A 6,000-nucleotide genomic window follows, 5' to 3' on the forward strand; every position below is an offset into this window, starting at 1 on the left:
CTTCCAATGAACATTCAGGACTGATTTCCTTTAGGATGGACTGGTTGGATCTCCTTGCAGTCAAAGGGATTCTAAAGAGTGTTCTCCAACACCACAGTTCGAAGGCATCAGTTCCTCGGCACTCAGCCTTCTTTATGGTGCAACTCTCACCACTGTACATGACTATTGGAAAAACCATAGCTTTGACTAGATGGAAATTTGTTGGCAAAGTAATATTTCTGCTTTTTAATAAGCTGTCTAGGTGTGTCATAGCTTTTCTTCCAAGGAGCAAGCATCTTTTAATTTTATGGCTGCAGTCATCATCTACAATGATTTTGGAGCCCCCCAAAATAAAGTCTGCCACTGTTTCCATGGTTTCCCCATCTATTTGCCAGGAAGTGATGGGACCAGTCATGCTTTGCTGAAGCAGCCGTGAAGAGATACCCCACGCCCAAGGTAAGAGAAACCCAAGTAAGACGGTAGGTGTTGCAAGAGGGCATCAGAGGGCAGACACAATGAAACCATACTCACAGAAAACTAGTCACATCTAATCAAACTAGGACCACAGCCTTGTCTAACTCAATGAAACTAAGCCATACCCGTGGGGCCACCCAAGACGGGCGGGTCATGGTGGAGAGATCTGACAGAATATGGTCCACTGGAGAAGGGAATGGCAAACCACTTCAGTATTCTTGCCTTGAGAACCCCATGAACAGTATGAAAAGGCAAAATGATAGGATACTGAAAGAGGAACTCCCCAGGTCAGTAGGTGCCCAGTATGCTACTGGAGATCAGTGGAGAAATAACTCCAGAAAGAATGAAGGGATGGAGCCAAAGCAAAAAGAATACCCAGCTGTGGATGTGACTGGTGATAGAAGCAAGGTCTGATACTGTAAAGAGCAATATTGCATAGGAACCTGGAATGTCAGGTCCATGAATCAAGGCAAATTGGAAGTGGTCAAACAAGAGATGGCAAGAGTGAATGTCGACATTCTAGGAATCAGCGAACTGAAATGGACTGGAATGGGTGAATTTAACTCAGATGACCATTATATCTACTACTGCGGGCAGGAATCCCTCAGAAGAAATGGAGTGGCCATCATGGTCAACAAGAGAGTCCAAAACGCAGTACTTGGATGCAATCTCAAAAACGACAGAATGATCTCTGTTCGTTTCCAAAGCAAACCATTCAATATCACAGTAATCCAAGTCTATGCCCCAACCAGTAACGCTGAAGAAGCTGAAGTTGAACGGTTCTATGAAGACCTACAAGACCTTTTAGAACTAACGCCCAAAAAAGATGTCCTTTTCATTATAGGGGACTGGAATGCAAAAGTAGGAAGTCAAGAAACACCTGGAGTAACAGGCAAATTTGGCCTTGGAATACGGAATGAAGCAGGGCAAAGACTAATAGAGTTTTGCCAAGAAAATGCACTGGTCATAACAAACACCCTCTTCCAACAACACAAGAGAAGACTCTACACATGGACACCACCAGATGGTCAACACCGAAATCAGATTGATTATATTCTTTGCAGCCAAAGATGGAGAAGCTCTATACAGTCAGCAAAAACAAGACCAGGAGCCGACTGTGGCTCAGACCATGAACTCCTTATTGCCAAATTCAGACTTAAATTGAAGAAAGTAGGGAAAACCACTAGACCATTCAGGTATGACCTAAATCAAATCCCTTATGATTATAGAGTGGAAGTGAGAAATAGATTTAAGGGCCTAGATCTGATAGAGTGCCTGATGAGCTATGGAATTAGGTTCGTGACATTGTACAGGAGACAGGGATCAAGACCATCCTCATGGAAAAGAAATGCAAAAAGCAAAATGGCTGTCTGGGGAGGCCTTACAAATAGCTGTGAAAAGAAGAGAAGCAAAAAGCAAAGGAGAAAAGGAAAGATATAAGCATCTGAATGCAGAGTTCCAAAGAATAGCAAGGAGAGATAAGAAAGCCTTCCTCAGCGATCAATGCAAAGAAATAGAGGAAAACAACAGAATGGGAAAGACTAGGGATCTCTTCAAGAAAATCAGAGATACCAAAGGAACATTTCATGCAAAGATAGGCTCGATAAAGGACAGAAATGGTATGGACCTAACAGAAGCAGAAGATATTAAGAAGAGATGGCAAGAATACACAGAAGAACTGTACAAAAAAGATCTTCACAACCCAGATAATCACGATGGTGTGATCACTGACCTAGAGCCAGACATCCTGGAATGTGAAGTCAAGTGGGCCTTAGAAAGCATCACTATGAACAAAGCTAGTGGAGGTGATGGAATTCCAGTTGAGCTATTCCAAATCCTGGAAGCTGATGCTGTGAAAGTGCTGCACTCAATATGCCAGCAAATTTGGAAAACTCAGCAGTGGCCACAGGACTGGAAAGGGTCAGTTTTCATTCCAATCCCAAAGAAAGGCAATGCCAAAGAATGCTCAAACTACCGCACAATTGCACTCATCTCACATGCTAGTAAAGTAATGCTCAAAATTCTCCAAGCCAGGCTTCAGCAATATGTGAACCGTGAACTTCCTGATGTTCAAGCTGGTTTTAGAAAAGGCAGAGGAACCAGAGATCAAATTGCCAACATCCGCTGGATCATGGAAAAAGCAAGAGAGTTCCAGAAAAGCATCTATTTCTGCTTTATTGACTATGCCAAAGCCTTTGACTGTGTGGATCACAATAAACTGTGGAAAATTCTGAAAGAGATGGGAATACCAGACTACCTGATCTGCCTCTTGAGAAATTTGTATGCAGGTCAGGAAGCAACAGATAGAACTGGACATGGAACAACAGACTGGTTCCAAATAGGAAAAGGAGTTCATCAAGGCTGTATATCGTCACCCTGTTTATTTAACTTATATGCAGAGTACATCATGAGAAACGCTGGACTGGAAGAAATACAAGCTGGAATCAAGATTGCTGGGAGAAATATCAATAACCTCAGATATGCAGATGACACTACCCTTATGGCAGAAAGTGAAGAGCAACTAAAAAGCCTCTTGATGCAGGTGAAAGTGGAGAGTGAAAATTTGGCGTAAAGCTCAACATTCAGAAAACGAAGATCATGGCATCCGGTCCCATCACTTCATGGGAAATAGATGGGGGAACAGTGGAAACAGTGTCAGACTTTATTTTTCTGGGCTCCAAAATCACTGCAGATGGCGACTGCAGCCATGACATTAAAAGACCCTTACTCCTTGGAAGGAAAGTTATGACCAACCTAGATAGCATATTCAAAAGCAGAGACATTACTTTGCCAACAATGGTCCTTCTAGTCAAGGCTATGGTTTTTCCTGTGGTCATGTATGGATGTGAGAGTTGGACTGTGAAGAAAGCTGAGCGCCGAAGAATTGATGCTTTTGAACTGTGGTGTTGGAGAAGACTCTTGAGAGTCCCTTGGACTGCAAGGAGATCCAACCAGTCCATTCTGAAGTAGATCAACCCTGGGATTTCTTTGGAAGGAATGATGCTACTCATGCAAAGAGTTGACTCATTGGAAGACTCTGCTGCTGGGAGGGATTGCGGGCAGGAGGAGAAGGGGACGACAGAGGATGAGATGGCTGGATGGCATCACTGACTCTTGGATGTGAGTCTCAGTGAACTCCGCGAGTTGGTGATGGACAGGGAGGCCTGGCGTGCTGCGATTCATGGGGTTGCAAAGAGTCGGACACGACTGAATGACTGATCTGATCTTATCTGATGGGAACCAGATGCCATGATCTTAGTTTTCTGAATGTTGAGTTTTAAGCCAACTTTTCACTCTCCTCTTTCACTTTCATCAAGAGGCTCTTAGTTCTTCACTTTCTGCCGTAAGAGTGGTGTCATCTGCATATCTGAGGTTATTGATACTTCTCCTGGCAATCTTGATTCCAGCTTGTGCTTCATCCATACCTGGCGTCTTGCATGATATACTCTGCATATAAGCTGAATAAGCAGGATAATAATATACAACCTTGACATACTCGTTTCCTGATTTGGAACCAGTCTGTTGTTCCATGTCTAGTTCTAACTGCTGCTTCTTGACCTGCATAGTTTGATAAAAAAAATTGGGTGAGAGTGCTTGTGATACCTGGACCCTTTTAAATAAAGTGCAGGATCAGGGCAGGGACCCTTTTTAATGTAAGGGCATTTTCACCTCAGTGTTCCATAACATAAGAATAGAAGTCTGGGAAACAATGATAGGACTCTAATCATGTGAGGTTTTATCCACTTTTAACCCTACCACCCCTGACAACAAAACAGGGATGAGGCTGCAAACCTAGTTTAGTGATTCATGTTCATTTTTTCCATTCATTCATGTGTCTGATGCTGTTCTAGGCATAGCAGTGAGTAAGGCAGTTAGGTTTCCTGCTCTCATTGAACTCACAGTTTAGTGGGAGAAGACCAGAGATAAACAAATTATAAGTAAGATAATTTATCATAGAAATAAGTACTATGAAGAAAAACCATGAAATGGGGCAGGGATGGGCAACTTTAGCTACAGGGGTAGGGGCAGAGCTCTCTGGAGAGGTGACTTTCATGCTGAGACCCACAATAAGAGTAGGAGGCAATAATGCGAACACTGAGCATATTAGCTAACTAGATTTCTTGGTATTAGAGGATTGCTGCCGCTAAGTCGCTTCAGTTGTGTCCGACTCTGTGCGACCCCATAGACGGCAGCCCACCAGGCTCCCCCGTCCCTGGGATTCTCCAGGCAAGAACACTGGAGTGGGGTGCCATTGCCTTCTCCAATGCAGGAAAGTGAAAAGTGAAAATGAAGTCGCTCAGTCGTGTCCGACCCTTAGGATGGACTGCAGCCTACCAGGCTCCTCCATCCATGGGATTTTCCAGGCAGGAGTACTGGAGTGGGGTGCCATTGCCTTCTCCGATTAGAGGATTAAGAACCATTTTTAAAACGTCAACACTTGATGAACATCTTTCTCAAGTACTCTGGCCCACAGTCTTGCTAACGTCTACAGTGCAACAAATATAAAATTTTTCATTCTTCTGGACTTTCTACAACACTTTGATCATTAATGCACAGAATATAAATGTAAAATTGTGATCAGGCCAAATCTCACGTGAATTCAGAATATAACCTATAAAACATCACTTTAATAGAATTTTTATATCAGCTGCCTTGCTGTTCTTTCTCAAAGTAATAAAAACTGTCTTTGCTGTTTCTAATGTTTTTCTGTAACTGATCTTAACATGAAAAGCTTAATTTCACTAGGTAAGTTTAAAAAAAAAAGCTAAATCTATATAGAATAAAAATGTAGTCATTTACATGAGATTTTTAATGAAAGCATACTTGAAGTTCTAAGTTCTCAGTCAACTAATGTACTTCATAGCCTGAAACAAAGCAAAATCTTTTTTTCATTTGAAAAAAGGAAATTTACCAGTTGGTTTTAAAATAAATATGCATATATAATTTGGGATTTTTTTGGTAAACCTTAAATATTTTTTCATATAATAGAATCAATGTAAAATAATTTTTCCTTTCAATATTTTGAAATTATAAAAGAGAATCATTAGACTTATTTTAGTACTTTATTGTTGCTTGTGCCAGACAGCATACAAAATGATGTTTATGCATCATTTCATGTAATTGTCAATAAACCTTGCATGGATTAGTATAAGGTAATACTAAGAATTCTTATTTTGTATTTGAGGAAATGAGCAAAGTTAGGTATCTTGTCCAAAGTCACACACAGTGTGAAGCTGTGGAAAGAGATGTTGAACCTAGGCTGGCTGACTTCAGAATCGCCTTAATGCTTGAGATTGACAAGCTTCTCAATATTTCATACTACTTTATCCTTTATAATATTGTCATAATAGCATTCATACATAATCTGAATGTTGCTTAATTCTTAGTTTCTTCAGAAATTCAGTACTGAATTTTAAAAATATAATTGTAAGTTTTTATATCATTTTAATAATCCTATAATTATTTTATAGAACATAAAATTATATAATTTTAATATTCTACAATTTTATATAACATATACAATTATATAATTTTAATAATTTTATA

Source organism: Bos taurus, chromosome 7 (genome assembly GCF_002263795.3).
Source record: "Bos taurus isolate L1 Dominette 01449 registration number 42190680 breed Hereford chromosome 7, ARS-UCD2.0, whole genome shotgun sequence".
Taxonomy (NCBI): Eukaryota; Metazoa; Chordata; class Mammalia; order Artiodactyla; family Bovidae; genus Bos; species Bos taurus.